The 26275-nt window shown below is 34.0% G+C and overlaps 1 long non-coding RNA gene across 4 annotated transcripts; it reads right to left on the bottom strand.

Annotated features, from left to right (window-relative positions):
- Positions 1-447: 447 nt before the first annotated feature.
- Positions 448-26042, bottom strand: LOC308193995. Of its 4 annotated transcripts, XR_013950159.1 has the most exons (7): positions 25591-26042; positions 25372-25425; positions 24601-24644; positions 23814-23884; positions 23494-23590; positions 13152-13210; positions 9306-10916 (listed from the first exon to the last, which is right to left on the bottom strand). It is a non-coding gene; the product is annotated as an uncharacterized lncRNA (long non-coding RNA). The 4 variants fall into 4 exon arrangements; XR_013950160.1 differs by lacking the exon at positions 23814-23884; XR_013950158.1 differs by lacking the exons at positions 9306-10916; positions 13152-13210; positions 23814-23884 and adding an exon at positions 448-3723.
- Positions 26043-26275: the final 233 nt, after the last annotated feature.

The raw sequence follows: 26275 nt of genomic DNA, 5'->3' as shown, positions 1-26275 counted from the left end.
ATGGGCAGAGGCCAATGGGATGAATTTCAGCGTGGCAGAGTGGCTATGAAGCTGTGCAGAGGAAAAGGATCTGGGGGTGTTGTTCAATGCTCGCCTGAACATGAGCCAGCAGTGTGCCCAGGTGGCCAAGAAGCCAATGGTATCCTGGCTTGTATCAGGAATAATGTAGCCAACAGGACCGGGGAGGTGATTGCTCCATTGTATTCTAGTCTGGTGAGGCCGCAGCTCTAGTACTGTGTTCAGTTTTGGGTCACTCACTACAAGAAAGACATTGAGGCCCTGGAGCATGTCCAGAGAAGGGTTACAAAGCTGGTGAAGGGTCTGGAACACAAGTCCTCTGAGGAGTGGCTGAAGGAACTGGGGTTGTTTAGTTTGGAGAAGAGGAAGCTCAGGGGAGACAAGAGGGAATGGCCTCTAGTTGTGCCGGGGGGGGGGGAGGGGGGGGGGGTTGAGGGGTGTTAGGTTGGAAATTAGGAGAAATTTCTTCATGGAAAGAATAGTTAGGCATTGGAATGGTTTGCCCAGGGAGGTGGTGGAGTCACCGTCCCTGGGGGTGTTTAAGGAAAGATTGAACATAGTACTTAGGGACATGGTGTTGTGGGTGATATTGGTGGTAGGGGGATGGTTGGATCAGATGATCTTGGAAGTCTTTTCCAACCATAATGATTCTATGATTCTATGATTATTCCATTTTCAGCTCTAATTTCAGTGAATGTGTTGCTGCACTGAATAGTTTTTCTGTCTTTCAGATCCATCTGGACTCTTTCCACACCATTTTTACTCATTGTACTCTACCAGACTGTTCTTGATCAAGTGCACAATAACCTCTGGTAACCCATAACTCAGAACTATTTTTCTCACTAGGTCATCTGCCGTTGGCAAAGTTCACCTTCATGAAATCTTATTCTCTGCTTACTGATGCTGTCTTAATTCCTTTTGAAAACTCCTGCTCATTCTTTTGGGATGTCTTCTGAATTACATTTTTATTCATCATTCAAAAATTTGCAGCAGTTACATTGGTCTCTCACTGATTTTCTTCTAACATAAATATAAAGTCTCAAGCCACTTCTGCAGATGGTAAAACAGATGTATTCCCAATTGACACATATTTAGTCAGTTTTTACAGGTAACATTTTCCATCAAGACCCATGACTTGAATGATATCCTATAATCTGAAAATACAGTTTCTATCAGTCAGTACATCCAAGTATTTTGCATATCTATATTTGTCTTCCGGGGAATAAAAACTTTCATCTAGGCACTTATTGGCTTACATCTCAATTTGTGACATGTTTCCTATGGCCTTGAAAAACACAACTGTCTTTCACTCATGAATATCAAAAGGACTCAGAGGACTTGTTTGTGTGGTCTTTTGCAGATTGACATGACTGAGCTTTGTCCAATACAAGCTGATCAAAAAATGTATGTGTAACAGTAGCCCAGCAAGATTCTTCAGCTTGAGCCTAATTGCTTGTGTCTGATTCATGGAGTTTCCTACCTCTATCTAGCAAATAACTCATCAATACAACTAGAGTGGCATCGAAATGGTACACTGGACACCACACTCCAAAGAGAAAAGATTTGGGAAGACTTTCAACATCAACAGTACAAGAAAGAAAGCAGTCTACTCTGTTAAGTATTAATATACTTACCTCAGCATGAAAATTCAGTCTAGTTAAAGTATGGTATCAAAGTTATGAATCATTGCAATAGTTGCAGGATGTGACCTCAACTTTGACCCATAGAGAAGCACTTTTGATTAATGTTTTTAGTAGAGGATAGTCAGATTATCAAGAATCAGAGTATTTAAAAACTTCTTTATGAGAACATATGTATATCATGTTAAGAAAAAAAAAAAAGAAAAAAAAAAAAGCCCTCAAAAAGTACTAATACTTTTGAATAAGATCTATACTAGTGTGATTATAGAAATAATCTGATATGTTGCTTCTGGAAATACCTTTAAGACAGGAAAAGATTACATTAACTTTAAAAAATTGCATTTCAGCATAGTAGTATTCATAAACTGTAGGCATGTCCTTATGTGCACTTAGATATAATACTCTCTGCAGTGCCAAAAAATAAAAATTGCTCTATTGTACTGAGTTCAACTCTAATTAGTATTAATTAGAAACATGAATCACATGTATAAGAAAGGAAGATATTGTTAGAGTTCTGTCTTAATCCTTTCTTGTTTAAGCTCTCTTTCAACTTTCAAAGTTACTACTCTGTCACAGTGCCAGTGCGCAAATGACAACCAGTCTAGCTCTGCATCTTTGGAGAAAGCTATGAAGACATCAGTGCTTTTGAATCTGTCATCCTTTGTGATTCCTCCTCCTGTCTAACGTTGCTCACTTTCAAAATTATCTTTCATTCTTTTAAATTAGACTTTTCCATGTGATGTTATCTTTAAATATGAACTATAATCATTGTCTGGAAATTATGCCTTTGGGAGATTTATTCTTCTTCAACTTGTTCCTTTTTATATTTTGTACCATACTGAAAATGCGCTCTTGCTTCTCTCCAAATCGAATATGACCTTAGGAAAGATTAAAGCCAAAACAGAGTACTAATTGCCAAAGATGAACAGCTATAAAATAGCATATTTTTAAAAATAGCCTATAAAATTGTCATATTTTAGGTAAAGGATATGTATTGGTAAAAAAAAAAAAATTTACAGTACTGCAGGCAGCCAAAAATCTGAGACAATTTATCTAAGTCTATTTCATTATTTTATATTTTAAGTTCATGTCTATATGTAACCCTGGCTTCAGTTCTGGAAAACAAACAAACAAATGAAACAAACAAAGCATTACTGAAGCTTAATATAGAAGGTTAACTCATAGCAAGTGTATGATATTAATGCAATAAATACATCTCTATTTTCAACAGTTGTATGAGTATATGTATTATGTAACTGATAATTTTTGGTGACATTCTTTTAGTTTTATGACATTACAGAACAGTGATAAATTTATTTCTAATATCCTGAATTTAATATCGTATAGTCAATGAGTGCTATTATTTACCTTTTAAGATCCATTGCATTGCTTTGGTTTTCTTTCCACTTTATCATACTGATATAGTTAAGCATAATCTTACTTATCTATTGAAAATTGATATGCCTCTGTCAAAAATGGTGAAGCATGTGTATCACAGATTTAAAAACAGTGAGAAATTTTATATATACATTCATTATCAAGTTCATGTGTATAAGAGAGCAACAGATTTTTAGTTTCCACCTGTAGCCTAAGGGCTACATCTCCACCACATAAAGAAGGTGCGTGAGTTGGCAGAGTGATGTTGTGCCAGATCTTGTATCAACATGTACCAGCACATCAGGGCATTATTACACCATCTCCATTGCCTTGGTTAGAATGCTTTTCAGTGTAGTTCACAACAAAACCAGCTGATTTGTCTGTCCAATTCCACACTCATTCTCCCACTTAGGACAGCACCAAACTGTATATACATACTTACTTAAGGGTTCAGGATGGGTGGACAGGTAAATTTCAACAAATCTGTACCCACAGAGAGGCTTCCTTTGTCCTGGATTACAACAGTCCCACAAATACCAATATGTTTTAAAGGTTCAAAGCCATTACTGTGTTCAGCAAAGGAAAAGCAGAGTCAAAGTATGTCTTCAAGTGTGTTGAGCTAGTTCTGTAAAACTTCATTCCCGTGGGCTAGGTTAGGGCCCAGTTTGGACAGTACTCTTGTGAAGAGCTGGAAAGAAGGGAAAAATACTGCTTTCGTTGCTGTTATTTCAGGAAGTCACACAGATAGTAGGTCAGTTTCATTCCTCTGTAATTCCCTAGGCATTAGGGTAGACTAGCTGTGTGAGGCAAATTAATGGTGTTTCAGAAATATATGATGGTGTACATTACTGCTGCTTTCCCAAAATCTCTGGAAGATGCCTCGACCTTTCAAGCAGAGTACCTCCTAGTCCACCAAAATTAGCTCTTTATTACTCACAAAGAATCACAGCCTACCTTACTAAGCTACCTTTATTTACATCGTTGTTGTGGTGCTCAATTTTATATTCACCTACTGCCAATTTCCAACTGAATAACATATTTTTGGTGTAAAAAAAAAAATAATAATAATAATCCTGGGCTGCTCTTCCTTCTCTCATTTGTGAAAATAAACAAACAAAATGAGGTTTTAGAGTTTATGGCTTTAAAAAATGTTATAAATTTTGAAGTGTAGTTTATTTTTGCCATTTTTTTTTCTTTAGGAACATGAAAATTGAGGAATTGGAAAACTCCTAGAAATTGTGTCTTCAGCAGAAATCCTGAATACATGCTTGTAAAATAGGTTTTAAAAATATCCAAAGGTTATTTAAAAAGATTGTTTAAATACAAATACAAAATACTATTTAAAATCTATTCTGACACTTCAGAGATAACATAAGCACTTTGTTCAACTCCTGATGTTCAAACCAGCCACATATCTGCCAACATTATAAATCAGTCCTCTGACCTTTCAAGTTGAATGCATCAGCTTTTCTGAGACTTTAATCTCACTGCTTTATACCTGAGAAAAACTTAGGTGAGATGGACATGTTATAGAGTGGTTTATAGTATATACATATAAAATAGCTATGTATTTTTCTTATGTGTATATTTTTTCTTTCACTACTCAGTGGTAGCTGACTATTGGAGAATTGGGACCGGCGTTTTAGGCTGGATTGTTTCAAATAGTTTTCCCGTTGTTCTCTTTGTCGTTTTTTACCATTTAAATTGATGTACCCTTTTCAAGCATGAACTTTCTCTCCTCCCTTACATTCTAGTCATTCATTTCTCACCACAGTCAGCTTCTTTTAGAGCTGGCTTGAGTTTTTTAATTCTGCTTTGACTGGGCACCAAACACAAGTCACCACATGGATTACGGAGTGAGGGTGACATAAATTGTTGAACCACATCTATATGGCTGGCAGTTGAAATCATTCACCCTAAATTCATGACATTCTCTGAGAGTGGGTCAAAGTCTTTCATTAGAATATATTGGCCTTTTATTCATTTGTTTAAATAATCTTCTCCCTTTCCACACATACTCAGAGATAATTTCCAGAGGCCTAGTTATTTAAAATCGTTTTAGAAGCACAAGGGAAACAACCTTTGTTGTATTTAAAGTAATTACACAACCTGAAAAGCTACTGCAACTAGTCCAGATTTCGCATAATTTCATTTTCAGAAATGTGTTGATATATAGGTACATGTGCAAGAACTCATATTAATCCATACATTTTTATTGGTTGTTTTATTTCATAAGATGAAAAAACTCACAAGTGCAGGCAACTGTCTTCACCACACATGGTACAAGTGTTAGTCTCACTTCCCAGAAAACAAAAAAGAACAAACTTGCCAAAACTAGGAAAAAGTTTGTAGATGGGCTTAGAATCAAGCTAAGCATTTTTTCTTCTCACAGCTGAACTGTGTCACAGTGTTTCCACCAAAACCAATCAGCAGAGCTACATTAGAGGCCAGGCATGAGATAAGCTGAAATTCAATCTGACCCTCATAACTGAAAGCAGTTCCAGAGGGATGTCAACCACCTCCCTTCCCCCATCCTGTTAGTAGATACCTGTAGCTAATGAAAGACTACCAAGGGCTAAGAACAGCCCTGTTTCCTTTTTAGCCATTGTAATTCCCTTTCTTCTTAGACAGAGAATATTGACATAGGGATCTGTGACTACACAGCTCCCACAAGCATCCCTGCTCTGCAACATTTCTCCTGTGGTTGGTCCGGAAAGTACAATGCAGCTATTACCCCATTCTGGATGACCAGTGGTCTGACTACAACCTCACAGTTAAAATACAGGAACGAGGGTTTCAACAGGGTGCTCAGATTTATTGAGAAGAATTTAAAACATGGGGAAAAAACAAAGGTCCTTTGTGGTACAAAACTGTTACTACTATTGTTTCCCCAAATTGTTTAAATATTATCTTTTTTTTCCTATTATTAAATAAAAGTATTAAAAGCTTGTTAAAAAAAAAAAAGAAAAAAATGAAAAAAGAAAAAAGAAAGAAAAGAAAGAAAAAGAAAAAACATATCATTTGTACTACCCTCTTCAGATTACCAAAACCAGTCAGATAAGCATGTTTCTGCCTCTTTAGGTGACAAATTATGTTGAAAAGATGAACTAAAATGTTAATTTCTCTCATCTCATAGGCTTGGGTTTCTATATGGGATGCAACAGCAACAAAAAGAAATGAGAATATTTCTCTTTTTTTAACCTTCTTTGTAAGCAGGCTCTGCAAGCCATTTAGAGAAATGTTATTAGCAAAAGAACAGTGGATGCCTGGGAGAGTACTTTTTAGTAAATTGCAGTCCACATGGAAAAACAAATCATTGAGAACCAATCTGCTAAGTTCTTCTATTAGTTAAGGGCTAGTAGTTCTGATAGCAACATACTGAAAAATTCTGGCAACTCAGTGCTGCAAATTCCTGCAAAGTAGTTAATTAACAATAAGGGTACATCTGTCATCAAATAACTTTATTTATTTAACCATTTTTCATTAGGGCTTTCCGACACTACATACATACCATAAATGTTGTATTTTACCTCAGACCAAGAGAGCTAGCCATTTCAGAAATTATACATATGTTTCATAAGACAGTAGGGCCAACATAGGAATGACCTTTCTTTTTGTTACATTTGCAGATCATTTCCACTTTGGCTGTTTGATTTCTGGTGTTCCACAAATAGAAATACAGTTTTCTGCCATGTCTGGAAGTATAAACCCAACTCTCACCAAGAAGGGATACCCAGAAGATTGTGCAAGCACTGAAGAGCAGATATCCATACTAACAAGGGGTTAACCTATAGCCAGGAAACAACAATCTAGCTAGCAACAAGCCAAAGCTGTCATCAGCTTTGTTTTTTATTTCTTCAGCAAGGCAATTTCAAAATCATGCAACATCTAAATATTTAGTAACAAACAGCCTTGAAAAATATTAGCTATGTTGTATAAAAATGCATGGGAGAACATGTCCTGATTAGCCAAGGTTTCTATATAAAAATCAGTGTTTAAGCAATTATGACAATAGCTGTAAAGCAACCAGTGTAATCCCAAAGGCTAGATGAAGACTTGAGCTATTTCCATATTTAAGATGCTTCAGATCCATGTTTATGCTTGGGGCTCATTAATAAACAAGGTTAGTTTCACTCAAATATATGCACCTCTGATCCCTCAAATCAGTCAAAATCAAAGTTTCATTGAGAACTGAGACAAGGTACAGTTAAAGGGAAAACCATGGAGAAGGATCTCCTGGTTACTTGTCAGATATCTTTATTTTTTTCCTTTAATTTCAAAACTATTTTTGTGCAGAACTTAAAACAACTAATCAATATTCACATTTTTTGAAATAGCTTACTAATATGTATTGTTTGTATACTTTTTGTGTGTGAGGTCAATAGGTTAATTACACAAGTAAAAACTATAAATTGTCTAGAGACTACTGAACTATATAAATAAACAAAATATTTTGTAAAGTGTATTTAACATCCATGCAATTTATGCTTTTTTATTCAGTGGTATTGCTGAAAGAGCGGTGGGGATTTTTGAAGCAATTTTCTGTGCTTTCTGCTTGAGAAAGTCTGCAACCTCAGTCATTTGTATTTGAAGTTGATTAGGGTGAAGTCAGAGAGCTCACATTTTTTTAATAGCTTCTGAGAGTGTTTAGCTCAGGGGCAGGAAGAAGAAAAACAAATATCCCTTACAAATATTTTGTCTTGAAAGAATTTCCCTAAAAGTACAGCAGCGTGTGTGGTCAGATGGAAAATACCTACTGCTCTACTGACAGCCACATCTTCAGACAGATGGTAGTTAATGAATGCAGTCCTTGATAGATGTTTTTCTGATCAAAGTGTCACTTAAAAAGTCTACCTTAGAATTTAGATTAAACTTCTGTAGAAGTTTATCATTTGTGCTCAAAAGGTTAGTAACTCACTAAGTAATACTGTATTACCTGTATGATGAGAAATTAAGTTAAAAAAAAATTAAAACATAGGTAATTTCCACATTTTTTGTCCATTTAAATAATATGTGTTCTGAAATTACAGTCTAACATAGACTGTATTTCTTTATTGGTAGCAGCAGTGGTGCTTAAAATAAACTAGAATACACATCAATTGTTGCTTCAGTTTGCCTTAGAAATTACTTTAATTAAACTCAGATCATCTGTGTCCAGGCGTACGATACTAAAGCAAAACTGGAAACTAAATTAATTTGCTTTACATGAAGCCTGCAGTTAAGTGAGTGCATATTCCTTCAATAAATGTCATGTGCTTTTTTTTTTTTTTCCTTCAAAAAGATCATGCATAGAAACACAAAAATTATCAGGCAGGAGAACAGAAATCTTGGGCCAATTCATGCAAGGAACATATGAACCTCCGAATTAACTGTATATAAATTGAAAAAAAATATATACACATACCAATCTTGCAAGGATTCTCTGTGTAGAGAACCTCAAGGAAACATTTAAATGAAGCTTCTCACCAGTTACTTTTGTTAGCATTATGCAAATTCAAAATACCTCAGAGGAAGAAGACATTTTCCATACTAAAAATAATACCTAGGAAAATAAATGTGTCATTGTGTTTTAATTCTGAAAATTCCTCCCTCCTCATTTTTTATCTTGTTGGATAATATTGAAAATTTCAGCCTTATATTCTATCTGAGGCTTGTTATGATTCCTCTGTTACAAGAGTAAATAGTAATAATCATTTATATTACAATTTTGCAATTTGCAAATTACAATTTGCTTGCAATTTTTACTCTAATATACATTATAGTTGTTAATTTAGATGCTGTTTAGGTAAGACTGATCCCTGATTTGAATTGTTCTTTTACCTATCTTAACAGTTGTTAACTAATCAGAAAAAGTGAAGTTTCATCTCAAAAAAAAAAAAAAGTAATCTGAGCAGTGGCAATGTGGTGCTCCACATGGATGGTTTCTTATTTGTTTTATGTATCAAAACGTGTATACGGAACAACAAAATTTCACAAAAATTATCTCTTAGCTATATGAATTTAGCACAGGAATTTTCATTTTCTCTGTTTGATGTGTTTTCAGGAATCTGATATCTGTCAGACTCTTGCCTATGCAACGTTGAAGATGTAGCGTTTATGAAGGTAAAAAACAAGAATTCCATTGGACTGTTCTGTGGCAATATAGAACAGGAGAGAAAGCAAACTCAGGTTCTTCTGATTGCATGAGTACAATAAGATTAAATACCATAATTTTTATATATGCTCTATAAATCTGAACAAGCCCAAGTGACAGGTTGAAAGTGGTTGCTTTTCAAAACAAATGGTACTTAAGAATTTGTAAGTTTTCGTTTTCCTAGTTTAAACTTGTGTTTCATTTATTACTCAAAGAAGAGATTCTTGTTAATTACTTTGATACGTGAAGATTGGCATCAGCCACATATGCATATTCCCCAGCTACTCATAGCCATTTATTTTTATATGGCTACTAATTGCACAGCTGCTAATCTCTTTTATGGACTAAGCCATATTTTTTGTGTTATTTATATCAAGTAAGCATCTTGTTCTTATTTAGAGGGAAACAATGAAATCTTTTGTGTAAAGATACAACATCTTCAAAGCACTGTGTTTGCATATGGAAATTATCTGATTTGTTCCTGTTCATATTCTTCCTCTAGCATGAATATTTCTCCTGCTCTGTACAACAGCAATATGCCTATTATATCTTTCCCTATATACCCATTTGCTCACCTCTAAAGAAAAAAACTCTTATTCTGAAACACTCATCAAGTCTTTTCTATGTATTACACCAGTAATGTTTTTGCCATCATGCTTTTAAGATGTTCCACATAGAGTTAGAGAATACACTGGACCCTTCAGACTTTTTAATGTAAATTTTTATTTAACAGTACACTTCATTTTTTTTTTCACTAAAATTCCCTATCAAATGCTTCCAAATCTTGTGTATACTCATTGTATTTTTTTTATTTTCATAGAAAATTTCTTTGAAATTAATAAAATTAATATACATATATCTATTTATGTTATTTATATAAATTGCTGACCTCTGTGTAAGTCTACTCTTTCAGATAATGACCATCACATGATAATGACCAATAACAAAATGTTTGTCACAATATATCATAAAAAGTTTCTTCCCTTCCCAAAGGTCTACTTTCATTAGAATATTGATAGTATATAACTTGTACATTCACAATCTCTGAGACAGACAGATAATACAGGTGAATAAAGGAAAAGAAAGATTTTTTTTTTTTAATATCCCTTAGAGAGGGTGAAGCAATCACATGAGAAAAGGCTGAAGATGGGATGTTGGTAAGCAATTGATTTTGGAGACAAGTTGTAGAATGGGAGAAAGAATAGAGTGCAGAAATGCAAGAAAAGAGAAAATCATGCTGTAGACACAGCTGTGTTTAAATATCAGGACAGAGAACCTGGACCTTTTGCATACCACCTTCATTGATGCCACTAGGGTGAAACTTTTGCAATATCTATTTCATTCCTATTTGTTAAAATAGAAAAATTGTGAATGTTGACATCTCAATGAAAATGATAGTTCTATTTTAAACAACTGTAACTGAAAGAGCTATTGCTGTATTTAAATGACACTTTTTTCTACTGACAACTTTACCATACTATAAGAATTATATAGTTCATCAGTAACTACAACTCTGATGTTTAATTTCACCTGGTGTTTAATAAGAATTACATCAAATTAAAAATGAAAGGAAAAATAGAGAATTTCAAGAATGTTGTGATTGATTTCTGATACTCTTTTGGCTTTCTCTTGAAATCAACATCTGTATTTGGAAACTTATTTTAATTCAGGCAAACTTCATCACAAGACATATGAGTGTTTCCTTCTTTCAGAATCTTCATGTAAGGAAGATAACTCAGAACCTGCCACTGAAAAGAAATATCTTTAAGTTGCACAGACATTTAAGAAAGAAAGTGAAACAACGAGAAAGAGAAATAATGCAGTGGCTCTTGAAAAGCAAAGAAACTGAAAAGAGTCATATGAAGAGGGAGAATATTTTGTTCAGTATTGTGAAGAACACTAAACTGTCTAGCAAGAAGCTATTTTGGCATATATAATCATTCAAGAAATACTTGGTCCAAGAAAATGCAGTTAGTGAATTGAGTTAAAGTTGCCTGCTTACTGTTCCTATAAGTAGCTAGCATCCGTGTTGTGACTCTGGCTATCTAAAACACTTGACATAACTTATATGTATAAATAACTCTTACATATGACATAATTCAATTTAGAAACAAATTGAATTTCATTTCATGGCAGAATTTTCCAAGCATTTAATTATGCTTAATATTCTTCAAAGCCTATTTGTGGGTAGTGCAACTGAAAGAGAGGGCTCACACCAAATATGTCCTGTGATATTATGCATCGTACTGGAATAACTGGGCAATGATCATGATTTTTTTATACTTTCATAATTTTTCACTCTCAAACAATGCTGAATGCAGGTAAACTAGCACAGTGAACCATTTTTGACTTGCATTTCTTCACTTAGACTTGAATTCATAAAACCCCTGATATATTGAATTAAATATTCCTATTACAAAAGAATTCTAATTAAGTTATAGATATAGGCCTACAGACAGTTGTGACTGTTCCATGTTTTAAGATTGGACTAAGGGTGTTTCTGAAAGTACAGAAACTAAAACCAGTATTGGATTCTAACAGATCACTCACAATAGGCGCTTTCCTAAGTCAGAAAAAAAAAAAAAAAAAAAAAAAAGCACATGAAACTATAGGATCATATCTAATTCTGCTAATACTCAGATTAAGTACTGTGCTGCTGCTTTATTTGCATGTGAGGATTAGAAGATAATTGTCTCTGATTGTATCAACTAAAGCTATAAACTTAAGGTCATTTAGGTAATGAACAATTTAAAAGACCATTTTAAAGAGTACCTGAACAAGTGAACAAACACTATCACCTCTGCATATGTATTTTGCTGCACCAATACAATTAATTGCTGTGTTCATTCATTCCCATTAATCTCTAGATACCATTCAAATACAGTAATGATGAGACTGTGTAAACAAGCTGGAGTAATAAATCATCTTAAAATTACTGGATCAGTTGAATTATATGATCAGCTGTTAAATCTCTCTCTTTTTTTTTTTTTTTTTCAGTTCCTAGCTACCTTTCATGAAAATTTCTTTAAATGTTTTCAGTAGCAATCAATTAAAGGGCACATTTATCTTAGTAACTGTTCAGGACTAGCATCAATTAGGTATATCTCAAAAATCAGATAAAAAAATAAGTATTATTAAGCTTAGTATTATTAATCTGCAGGAGTTAGAGCTAATCTAAGGTCCTGACAAATAACAGATATAACAGGATACAGAGCACATAAGCCAATGGATCATCATGTTTACTGTGCAAATTGACATCAGAACTGAAATTGTAAATATTTTCAGTATATATTTTCTCTACTATTTTCATGACTTTTTCAACACTGTATGACAAAGATAATATGTCATAGTTGATTCTTATATAATTTATAACACAGTTATCAGGAGAATTGCTTCATACTATCTCAGCAACCCAAATCCCTAATTTGAAAATGCTTGAAACAAGCTTCCTCGCAACAACCACACAAAAATGCTTAAGAGAACTCAACTGCTGAAAAACTTTTAAACAGGCTAAGTAACTGTGTCCATGACTGACCTGGAAAAAAAAACCACACTTCTCACTTCTCAGGAAAAATCCTAGCAAGACATCCACTAATTTTAAAGTTTGAAACATGTCTAAAGTGTTTTCTTAGATTCCACAGCTATTTCTTTGGCTTTTGTCGTTGTTGTTGTTGCTGTTGTTGTTGGTTGGTTGGTTGGTTGATTTGGTTGGTTTTTTTTGTCATTTGATCATGAATTCTTATATTTTCACACCCTCAAATAATACCACCCTGACTGAAGGTAAAATAGGTTAGACCAGTGAAATATTTTTGATGTACACATTCCATTCTGTAGTACATATATTGATTTTCTGTACCACACTTCCAAACACAGCATTCAGTCCTTTTTCCTGTGCATTGTTTCTCATGTACTGACTCAAGCCAAAATGCAATAAAAGAAACCAAATGCAGGTAAAAGAATGTCATTTAGGGTATTAAAATCACCTTATTTAAGGCCAATTTCTCATCTGCATCAACTTCCCAAGGTATTGTGACTCTTATGTCTGTGGAGACAGGAGCAAGAAGTATGTTTTTACATTGCAAAAAATACCAGCCAGTTCATATTTTCAACAATGTCTCTTGGTGAGGGGAAAGGATTTGCTAAGTGTAAGAGAAATTGATTATTTCTGCTGTCTTGGTGTTTTTCTTTTGTTTTAAATGGGTGGAAATGTTGCTTTCTGCTTCTAACTACCTAGCGTAAAACAGGATACTAAGCTGATAGCACTTGCCTTTTTAGTACACAAGTCCACGCTACCCAGTGTCAGTACTCATCATAAAGGTAAAAATAAAGCAGCACCATATATTTCAAGCTCTCTAATACTTCTAGAACTGGGAAGAAGAAACTCATGAGGAATATATCTCAATAGCTATATTATATAGTGGTCCAACACTAAACGAGGTTGTTGTTTATAGTTTCAGGCAAAGTGCTCAATATTTCTAACTCGCATTCTTCCTCTTCCGTTTCTGTAACCTCATCCCATTCTTACAAGATTTAGCCTTTAAAAGCACTCATAAGTCACCAAGAAGTAACTGTCAAAAAATACCTACTCTCTCCCAGCTACATGCACACAAAATAATGAAGAAAGGTTCTCTCTGTGCCAGGCTGACAATTTATTAAAATGTGAATGCTCAGTTTTTAACCTCAGGGTGTGAAAAAGAAAATATCTGCTAATATGTTGGTGAATAGAGAGTGGCAGATTTCCCAAGATATTTAATAATACCCCCATGAAATCTAGGGGAAAAATGCAGACACAGATCTTTGACTAAAATATTTATTACCCTTCAAGAACATTAAACATAATACACCTCCTCTCCTTTTTTTTTTTAATGATTAAAATATTTTTTTTCTCAATTTAAAGTTATAAGAAAACAAAACCTTTGAAAATATGATAATTCATAGTTAAAGTATCCAAATTAGCTTAGCTTTACGCTACAGGGAAGTACTTTCTTTCCTGAAAAGATGGAAATGTCCCCTGCAGGACGTTAATTGTACGTTTTCTTTCACACAAACATTGTTCTCAAATAGCTGATTAAGAACTTAGCAGTGCATGTGAATACTTGAATTGATTCTTTTCTGCAGTCCTCTGACAAGTATACAGTAAGTCATCTCCATCTAGGTCATCCTTCTTCACTGAGACCAACTTGAAAAGACAGAAATGGAATTCTGGAGAAAATGGAAACAATTCAGCTCTAGTACCCATTGTGCTGGAAACCTGCCATTGTTACTTTTGGAAATGATTGTAGGTGTGCTTTATTTTTTTTCTCACTGTTGTCAGATCTGATCTCAAAGATGCTTCTTGAAAAAAGCTTTTCTAAAACCCAACCTTAATATATGATAAATAAATTAATTTTTTAAATAAAACCTTGGAAAAAGATACCCCAAGAGCTAAGAAGTATTTTTCTTGCAAGAATTTGAAAATTACTCAGGTAACATCATGTCCTGAAATATAAATCAGTTGGATCTCTCCTGATCCAAAAACAGGCAAAAGGCTCAAAATTGTGTTTTTGGATTAGAACTCCATCATGTATGAAATTACTTTTTCAGAAAACACATACCTTGGGATAGTTGCATATCAACATATCAAATTTCTTTCCTCAGTGGCAAGTCACTGAATTGTTAATTTTGCAGTGTCTACACTAGGAGCAGAATGTTTGCACACATCCTTTCTTTTCATACCCACATCTGCAAACCAACACTGATACCGTGAGAGGAACATTTCAACTCAACAACAGAAATATTAGTATAGCTTTAGTCCTCTAAAACATCTTCATAACAATAGACGTTAAGTATCCATTCTGTCTTCAAGTTCAGTGTAGCAGACCAATAAATTTTGATGTAAGACAGTTGTTTATTTTCAGTTGTTTATTTATATTCACTCACTCTCCTCAAAAGAAAAGGGGGAAAGATATAATGGAAAGGGCTCAAAGGCTGAGGGAAGTACAGCGAGATCACTCAGCAATTATCACAAGCAAAACAGACTCAACATAGGGGTATTAGTATTATTTATTGCCTATTATCAGCAGTATAGAACAGCGAGAAACTAAAAACACCTCCACCCCACCCCCCCACCCCCACCGTCTTCTACATCTTCCCTCCAAATGGTGCAACGTAGTATTACTCTTCCAATTCCATAGTCTAATTTCCTCTTTCTTTAACCTGATAAAGCCTTCATCGTAATTTTTGCTCTTTTAAGGTCAAGGGAATACACACAATTTTGATTCTGAGGTGAAAAAAATAACTTTATAAAGTTACAAATTTATGATCATAAATAGTCCTTTTCATTGTATTGTTGAAAATGGCAACTTTGAAAAAAAGGTCATTAAAAGGCTGCAGCTAGTTGGATAAATAAATGCCAATATAAGCCATTCGAATTACCCATTTTTCACCTTATCTTACATCCATCAGCATTGTCAAAGTTACTCATAAATAGCAATAGCTAAACTGCGTGTATCGTTGCATACTTTTGTTAGGGTTCTTCAGCCAAAATTGACTGCTTTAATTGTTCACCACACTAGAAATTCTGTTCATGTTGTTTTAAATAACAGCTTATCCTATGTTTTTTGAACTAGTTGCCTTAGTTCCAGGTTGTATCAGTATGCATTTTTTTTTAAGATTCCTACATTAATGTATGTAAAGTCATCTAAGTATGTTATTTGGATAGAGGCACATGATTTAGAACAAGCAACAGCAAGGAAATAGAGTTCACTGCCAGCTAAAAGCAGCAAGACTTAGATTACAAGCAAGGGAAAGGGGTAAAAAAGATTTTGATATTAACATAAATATTCCCTTTATTTTGCTTTCCTCTTCCTTTAGTGCTTGACGGAGAATTTTATGAGATAATGGGTAACATCAGTAATGTATGTTGGTCCTTGAAATCTCATATACTTTAAAACAACAACAACAACAACAAAAATATATTTTTTAGTATAGACAATATTTAGGATAAGTATAACTACTTGTTAAGTGCTCATAGAAGAGCACTTAACAAGTACTTATACATCCTAACAAGTAGTTATACATCCTGCAGTCCTTGTGCTCACGGACCCACGATTGAGACCTGCGACATGATTCCCCTCTGTTTTACAGCTTCCTAAATGGAAAACAAGGTAAGTGAATACAGAATAACATCTGCTAAACCCTTATTTGAGGAGGTGAGAGGATGCAGCTTGTCAATAAACTATCAATCAAAACTATCAATAGCTATTATAATCTTAATACATCTATGGTTCATATTTTGCTATTAATTATGAATAAAAAAATCCATGCCATTGAACAGCATCTGCTACAGCGTAACTTAATTTTTGTAAGAGTATTCCAAAAAATCTATTATTAGAGGCAATATCCATTTTACAGGTGCCATTCATATAAGAATTTGTTTTTCTACAATGGTTACACTCTTGCATTGTTTATTGTTTGTATTAATATAGCGCACTTTTTTGACCAGACTCTCCAAAGGTATTCCATGCCATACAGCATCATTATCAGCAATAAAAGCTGGAGTAAAGAAGAAGGAAGGCGGGGCATGAGGAGTGACAGCATTTGTCTTCCCAAGAAACCATTATGTGTGATGAGCCCTGATATCTTGGAAGGGGCTGAACATCTGCCTGCCAAGGGGAAGTAGCAAATAGACTCTTTGTTTTGCTTTGCTTGTGCATGCAGCTTTTGCTTTTCCTAGTGAGCTGTCCTCATCTCAACCTAAGAATTCTTGCACTTTTACCTTTCTGATTCTTTCCCCCATCCCACCTGGGTAGAGTGAGTAAGTGAGCCACTGTGTGGCACTTAGCTGAGTGCCGGGGCTAAACCAAAACATCCTGAAGCCCTAAAGTTTATTTTTTCAGCTCAAGGTATTAGAAAAATATTAGAAAAAGGAAAAGGAAATATTAAATGAAAAGAAGAATTATATAAAAGAAAAGACAAATCTGCCTTTGATATTGGTGGCCTGTCTACAGTTAAAAATTCTTTTATGATTAATTACTAGATATGTAAAAGACTTTCATCTACATCCTAGGGAGCTCATTGCTTTAAACAGTACCATAAGCACAGTTCTGAATAGTTTTCTATGTCTACTATACTACTTTGTATATCTAGATTCACTGAGAACTTGTGTGTTGAACTTCTGCTGATTGGCAGGAAATTTATTTCAAAGTTGTGTATCTGGGTATGTCCTCAGGTAGTTGATTAAAAAATACTGTTCAATGAAACTAAGAGATTTCAAAATCAACAAAGTGAATTGGGAGCTTGCTTTCAAAATGCTGATAGGATTGTTATCTCCCTTTGATTCCTTTAAAATACTAGTCTACTTTCTTGTCTCTGGGGCTGAGTTGGTAAATGCAGAGCATCTGAGCCTTTTTTGTATTCTGATGATAGAGATAACAAAAGTTCATGTTACAACAAGTTTAGTATTTTAGCAGCTGTGGTTAGCTGCAGGGCATTATAACAGTAGCACTGATTAGATTTTAAGAAACAAAGTGAGAAAGAGAGAAAGAGAGAAAAAAAGAAAGGAAGAAAGGAAGAAAGGAAGAAAGAAAGAAAGAATTAATCCATCTCTGTTATGATGAATGAGCTTTAGAGTGCAGACTGAGAAAAGGTGAGTATCTCCAACAAAAAGGTTTTAAAGAGTTCCATAAATTATAAAATACTCAAAAGTGCGGCTCCATTAGCCAGGATGTTCACCTAATGTGGAAAAAGTGCTCCTTCATCATACCCTTTTCTGCAGCAGAGAAAGATTAGCATTTAGCAGTAAGAAGTAAGCTGAAGACAGAAGGGTACTCATACTCTAAAACTTTCTCTCCTAGGAGCAGAAAAGTTCTTGTGCCCTGCTCTGAGATGTAAGAAGGTTTCCAACAGGTTCAGAGACCCAAACAAATACAATGCAGCAGTTTGTTGAATTGAATGATCTGTGCTGCAGTACAAATGGGTCTGTAGGTGCTTTCAGTTTTAGTCCTGACATCATTCTATTCCACTCCAGGGCACTGCGGAAGGCTCTTACTCTGAAATCTGCACTAACTTCAAATCTACCTTGCAAGACCCTGTATAGGCTGAATCAATAAGAAAATGTGTATATCTGAGATTACCAGTAGATATATTAATAGAGCTAACTTGGAACAAGACAGAAGCCTTGTCTATATGAAAACACATGAAAGGGCAAGAAGCAAAGGGAAAGGCCTTGAGGTGGAAGAAAACAACATCAAGACTGACACTGAGAACATTTTTGTGGGTGATCAGTAGTCCTGAATATTTCCTGGTATGTTCAGGAAAAATTTATAGCTAACAACGTTTAATAAAATAATTAAATTAGGCAGATTTTTCTTAAAACAAAAACAAACAAACAAACAAAAAATGTTAACATTAATTTCTTAATGTCTTACGGGCAAGAAGGTAAAATAGATTCTTCTTCATTTACTCAACTCTAACTTATACTTCTTTATTTACAGGAAGGTGGCTTTATATTATTTAGATGACATCAGCTGATTGGTCATTTGTCGATCATTTTTCAGTTGCATTCTTTCACTTGACATCCAGAATCGTTAGAACATTTTGATCTATTAGAGATTATTGGATAACAACTAATCTATTATTGTACCATTTGTGTGTAATGTGCTTATTGTATTGCATGCAGCACTCTAATTTGACTAACATACCGTACCCAATGTGAAGTATAACAAAGTGCTTGTTAAAATTCAGTGAAGCTCAGTATCTACTTTAGCCAACTAGGTGTTGTTGGCTTAGAGAGTATTTTCAAGCTGAAGTACAGATGGCATAAGTGGAAGCTGTTTTATCTGCACAATATGCTGAAACTTGATGAATTCCCTCATTATATAGATAAATAAATGGATTGAAAAAAAAAATTTCACTATGTAGCAAAATGAAATGGCCAACCAATTTTCCTGTCCTGATGTCCCTGATATTAAGATTTATGTATTTATTTTTCTTTTAATGAACCTGGCTCTTAATTACCCAAGATCATTAATCACTAATTTCCTGATGTGATCCTATCTGGGACCTGTCTGGTATGTGGTCAAAGTCCATCCATTGCATGTACCAATATTCTAAATACCTATATTCAATACAGATCTGTTTCTATTCAATGATATGAAGCTTTCTGTTGTTCTGTTGTTGAGATGTAGTTGAAGGCTTAATGTTCTATCATGAATATCCCACCATTAAATCAGGTCACAGAGACAGTAAGTATCCAAGAAGTTGATTATGAATGTTAGATGTATATATTTTAAGCAGTAGAGGTCACACCCTTTAGTAAGAGTGTTAAAATTAAATGGATCAGTTAATCTCTGGAATTCACTGAAATTTTGCAGACAGTTAGAAACGCACGTTTCAGTTTTCACTTGCCCCAACATCCTTCTCTTCTCATGCTATGACATCTGAATAAGTCAGCTCAACAGGATGATTCCAACTTCAGCAGTTTGCCAGTCAGTACAGACATCTTACATTTTACTATTCTTGTTTGCTGAGGTAAACTTATCTCTTGCTAAGATGATTTCAAAATCATTTTGTTATAAATGTATCAACACCTTACTGTTATTCCATTCAGAGTTTGCATTTCAGAAAAATTAACATTTCTTCTCAGCTGTATATATTAATATAGGGTCTTATTTTTTTCACTTTAGTGGATGTTTGAACTAAATAAGCAATTTGCTGTTTCATATAGACATTATGGCTACTAAAAAGGCCACATCTAATTTACAGTACCAATGCCCATATCACATTTAAATACCAGTCACCTAACATGTCATCTCTTACCTCAAAAAACAGTCAATATCATGCCTAGGTGATTATGCAGGCTGTATTTGGGTCATCAGTCAAGTATATATAAACTCAAAAAATACCTGAAATCATCAATGAATAAAAGAGAATGCTGAATTACTGTTGCCTATCTAGGGCAGCTTCAGTTCTTTCTTATGTATAAGATATACATAAGAAATCCCTAGGATGATAAGACCATTATGATTCTGTGATGACTTTTCTAGAAAAAGGATATAACGAACTATACACTCTCATATGCACACAAAAGGCAGAGGAGATTGTCTACCTGGCTTGGCAGTCCCAAATCAAAGAGAACAAAGGCAATGCTGCATTTTCATCACTTCTGCCCCCACCCCACCCTCCCCTGCCCCGCCCCAGGAATAAACTAAACCATTTTAAAACAGCAATACACATTCAGGAAAACTTAAGGTGTTCATTACTGCAAAGCCCCAAACCAGACAAAGTGATCTAACATTTAGTAGAACTACAAGCCAGGTATTATTGTCTTTAATAAGAAAGATATCTGCATGAATACACCTCAAGTTCTTCCTGACACCAGAGGAGCAAGCCCAGTACACTGCAGAGGAGCTGTGGCTGTGGTTTAGAAAGTGCAAGAAGATTGCCATGGGGGACACAGTTTGGTGGGAATCCAGTAAATGGTATTTAGTAAGACAAATAACTAAGTAAAGGAGTTTGTGGAAAAATTCACCCTCAGATATAAATAAATGAATGAGTATTTATAAAACTCTAAACTCATTGATAGTTGCCAAACAGAAAGGGATATGTTTGTTTAACTAAATTTTTATCATACTTTGCCTGTCACAGAAACAAACCTCTTCTACTCTCAGAATAGTTTTTCTCCAAATTTTCTTTATATTGTACAGATACCATCAAATTCACATTGTAATATTAATATAAATGGACAATCTTCAACCAAGATATTCCTGTGAATTCATTCCTGGGTCTTCTTTGCAGTACCATTTAAGACTCTCACAAATCTCTGCTATCACAGTTAAATAATGGGTTGCCATTACAGACCTTGCCTGTTCTACCTTATTGCCTCAATCAGCCCATGTGGTATCTTCCAGAATGATATTTGTCCTAAGTACTAATAAAACAAATTAGATAAAGGGCTTTTAAACTAGCTAGATAAAGTAACATGCCTGCTTACAGAGAGGACAATCATTTAATGTTTACTCCAATGATTTACATAAGTAATTGGCAGCTTAATAGTAGCTCACACTGCTTCCTAAAAACAGCTGTTGTGAAACATTGCTATATCTGTGTGAGAGAAGGCACTGATGAACACAAATACCCCAGCAAGGTACTTCAGCATTTGGCTGTTTAGACCTTGTTTTATGACATGACTGTTAATATAGTACAGTTATGTAGTATATAAACAGTGTCAAAGAGAAAAGATTCATGTTTCTCTTGGATAGAAGCAGAATTTTCACATACAGTGTTGTATTTCATATTGTCCATAGGAAAAAAAAAAAAAAAGGTACAACACAGAATGTTAACGTTCTATAACTGTTACATACTTACTGTGTAGTGGTGCTAATAAAACGTATCTGAAAGATCCATGTGAAGACTACCACAGACTTGTATGAAATAGCTGGATCGTGAAGCATTACAGTACCTGAAACTGTATTCAGCAGTTCAAAATTTGCTGAGGATTTCTTGGTATGAATACCTCCAGCTCAGTCCATATACAGGCTGGGTATTCCCAGCAGAATACAGTCATGTTACCCCTCAGATTCATTCTCCCACACTATATTCCTGCCATTGTAGGAAACTAATCACAGACAACCCCCGTATCTTAGCAAAGACCAGGCTATTTATAGTATAAAAGTCACTCTGTAATATTCCTGTATTGAAATATTGAAAGAAAGTAGAACTGGTCACACTATCTTCTGCAGCTTGTATTCTTTAAGATATCCAACAGAATTTTTGTGGCAGGATTTTTGGAACTATTTATTGGAAACAACCGTTATGAAGACTCTAGATTTTTGTCCAAAGCAAAATACTAAGTTATTGTAATGATTTAATATATTATTATATTTTCTCATTGAAAGAAAGAATACCATCAACTTTCTTAATTGAAAACCACATAGAAAATATATTAGAACTGCATTTTTAGATAAGAAAAGAAAAGAAAAGAAAAGAAAAGAAAAGAAAAGAAAAGAAAAGAAAAGAAAAGAAAAGAAAAGAAAAGAAAAGAAAAGAAAAGAAAAGAAAAGAAAAGAAAAGAAAAGAAAAGAAAAGAAAAGAAAAGAAAAGAAAAGAAAAGAAAAGAAAAGAAAAGAAAAGAAAAGAAAAGAAAAGAAAAGAAAAGAAAAGAAAAGAAAAGAAAAGAAAAGAAAAGAAAAGAAAGAAAAGAAAAGAAAAGAAAAGAAAAGAAAAGAAAAGAAAAGAAAAGAAAAGAAAAGAAAAGAAAAGAAAAGAAAAGAAAAGAAAAGAAAAGAAAAGAAAAGAAAAGAAAAGAAAAAAAGAAAAGAAAAGAAGAAAAGAAAAGAAAAAAAAAGAAAAGAAAAAAAAAGAAAAGAAAAAAGAAAAGAGGAAGAAGAAGAAGAAGTGAAGACGTCTAATTGCTAATTAGCAACATGATTACCATATGAATTTCTAACTGGAAATTTGTAAAATATTTTTCTCTAGAAAATGTCTGTTCTTGCAAAACAATGTGTGACCTTCCGAGCTAATCTAAAAAATGTTAACATCAATGAAAACAGGTTTTATTTTGTTTTGTTTTTTAGAGTTTGTTTCTAGTTGTTTCTCTTGTTTTGTTTCTTTTTTTTTTTTTTGACATACAGATTCTAAAGGTGTCAACAGATAGTTCTTTAGCAAATAACTATGTCCACTGAATTTGTTATAACTTTAAAATAAAATAAAATAAAATAAAATAAAATAAAATAAAATAAAATAATAATAAAATGTTTTTTGCAAGTTACTGCCTGGGCAGGTTCTGTGAGGATGGAAACTGCCTCTGAACTTAATGTCTTATTTATAATTAGACTGGAAGTAGAACTTGGCACTGAGGTTAAAATGGTGGAAAATAATTTGTCAGAGCATGCCAATCACTTTGCGAGCTCCCTTCTGCTGCTTGATATGTGTTATTTCTTTTGCTGTCATTGTTTGTAAATGCTAAAGACATGTACACATTGTAATTACAAATTTATCGTATTTCAACAATTATGGTTCTGCACATTTCTCAAACAAATAGTTAAATATTGGCTTCATTGCCAGAATATTCATTCAATAGCTCAGCAAACCACCAGTTAGGTTTGATTATACAGAATAATTACATGGCATAAGCACTGAAATTAGAAATTCATAATGTAAATTGTGATGATTATTTCTAACATGGAACTAAACTGAATAAAAAAGGCTTTACTGATCTGGAACAGATCTTAGAGTTGTATGATCTGAGTTGGCCTAATCTTTTTTTCCATCTAGCAAAGCTTGAAAAAGCTAACAGTCTGCTCACCTCTTTGTTAAAAATCAGCCAACAAGTTACTTTTTACATACCAGATGTTTCTTCCTTTCATGTCAATATGTAGCTACGTGAAGCAGAAGCAGATGCCAGCACAGATGAGGGCTGAATTATCTAGCACATGTTTTAGCTCTACAAAATAGTAATATTGGTATTTGATGACAATATAGAATCCAATGCAAAATTTGTTAATGTAAATTCTGTGCCTTATTGCATTAGATTAGAGATAGTTTAGATGAAAATGATAATAATAATATTAAAATAGCAAACAAACCAAACAAAATAATAATAATAATAATAATAATAATAATAATAATAATAATAATAATAATAATAAATGATAATAAATACACACACAGAATTAATGTTCCGAAGCAACCTGAGGGAAACTAGTGGAATCCACTTTACATTTGTCACAGTCTGGAGCTGTATAAATAAATATATAAAAGGAAGAAAACTTATAAGAGTATAAGACCATAAATTTTGAACATTTTAGGTTTGTTTGGTCTGAAACTGACTATTTAAATTGAGGGGAAAGGATCAAAAATTTTTAGAAAAAAAAATATAAAAGAGTTCATCTAATTTTGATCAGCTGTTGCTTTCTAACTCAATTCATATATGTTATGATGTATTATAATTTTATATATCTTTCATCATTTCTTTTTAAATAAAACAGTAGTATCCAACATGATACTACAGTTCCTTTTGCTAAGTATTGAACATAGATTTAAGGTGAAAATCTCCAAATATATATAGCTGTGTATCCTTATTCTTGAGAACTCTCTATAGAAGTAAAACTCTATATAAATATGTTTGTAGGGTGAGGCCCTTTGGGATCTTTCTGGCACTTTTTTTTTTTTTTCATAGACCCTGTCAGTAGTGCCACCTACAGTTACAGTTGCTTGAAATTTTCAATTACAAAACTTTCTTTTGTTTAATTATAAATTTACAAATCTAATATTTTGTATAGAAGTTGTCTTAGATTGGTTGCCACTATTACTGATTTCAGCACAAAGAGATCTACTGTTTCTGATGGTATAATGTGATGTATTTTCTTTCCATTAGAAAGAGGAAAAAAAGGAAAAGACCACAAATCCATAAAACTGTTTATAATAATCTCATTGAAAAACTCAATTACTCACTTGTTTCAGGTCAAATTTGACAAGTCCATCTATGGTGAAGAATCCTTTGAAGGGAAAAAAAAAAACAATGCACAGCGAGAATTTTGAAGTGGCAAGAGGAAAAAATTGAATGGAAAATCAGAGGGAAACTGTCTGAAAAGGAGATTAGGCTGAGGGCTGAAACAGAGATGGAAGAGTGGAAAACAACTGAGACAAAAGAGCAAGCCTTGGAGAAAAACTGTTAGATGCCCTTCTCCTTGAAACCTGAAATGCAGCATAAACTTTCCACATTTTGTTACTAAGACTATCATTATTTTATTTTGGGAAATATATCTAAAACCAAATATGCCTGGTCCATCCCCTTCTGGTTTTGGCCCACAGAAATATAATTACTTACGGTGGCAGAAATTCTTACTATGTGTAAACTGATAAACCACTGATCAGTTATGCTGCTTGGATTTAAAATAAATAAATAAATAAATAAACAAGTATCTAAATGGTGATACAGACTTTACCACATCTGAGAGTGCTGTGAAAACATTATTTCTGTTCCTGAAGCCTCTGTGTACTATGGTAATTAGTGACAAAGGAAACAAATTTTTCTGCTTTCAAAGACGGTTGGGAATTTCAGTTTTAAGTCACATTATAAAGAGTCTTATGACCATATTCTACTCTCTATATTGACAGGGACAAAGATTTTGGGGGAAAAAATAATTTATAAATAGAGATTATGTAATAATTCATGCAACAGAATATTATTTCTTATTTTTTCGTATTTGTCTGTATACATACCTGTTGTGTTTAGCCCTGGCAGACAGTTCAGCACCACACAGTGGCTTGCTCACTCTCCGCAGGTGACGTGTGATGGGGGAGAGAATCAGAAAGTACAAGAATTCATTGTTTGAGGTAAGGACAGATTTCTAAGTAAAGCAAAAGCAGTGCACACAAGCAAAACAAAGCAAAGAATTCATTCACATCTTCCCATTGGCCAGCAGGTGTTCAGCCACTTACGAATGGCAGGGTTCATCACATGTAACAGCTTGTTGGGAAGACAAATGCCATCACTCCAGATGTCCTCCTCTTCCTCCTTCTTTCCCCCTGCTTTTACTGTTGAGCATGACACCACATGGTATGGAACATCCCTTTGGCCAGTTTGGGTCAGCTGTCCTGGCTGCGTCGCCTCCCAGCTCCTTTTGCAGCCCCAGCTTCCTTGCTGGCAGGGTGGCACGAGAATGTAAACAGTCCTTGGCTCTGCATAGCAATGCTATGCAACAACCAAAAACAACGGTATGTTATCACTATTATTTTCATCAAATATCCAAAACACAGCATCATACAAGCCTCTGTGAAGAAAAGTAACTATATCTCAGAGAAAGCCATGACAATATTTAACAACCTTACAAAAATAATTGAAGGACTTGATAAAATCTTAATTTCTCTGTAGGAATTTCATAATTTCAGAATGACATATTAAATAAAATGACAGGAAATACTTTTTGATCCAAGTTAACATAACAAATGCTTAACAGATATCCAAAAGAACATGCTCCACATCAAAACAAATGTTGGCTTTACTGACCCAAAGCCAGCTTACCAATTTCCTTGTTTGACTTTATATAGGTAATTCATCACAATCTTACAAACAAATGTAAACTTGGGTATGCTTCCTCAGATGTCAGAGAAAGAAAAACTGCTG

The sequence above is a fragment of the Anser brachyrhynchus genome, assembly GCF_964034855.1.
Source record: "Anser brachyrhynchus genome assembly, chromosome: 4".
Classification (NCBI taxonomy): Eukaryota; Metazoa; Chordata; class Aves; order Anseriformes; family Anatidae; genus Anser; species Anser brachyrhynchus.
Note: the sequence above shows the minus strand (reverse complement) of the source record. Positions and strands in the feature narration are given on the sequence as shown.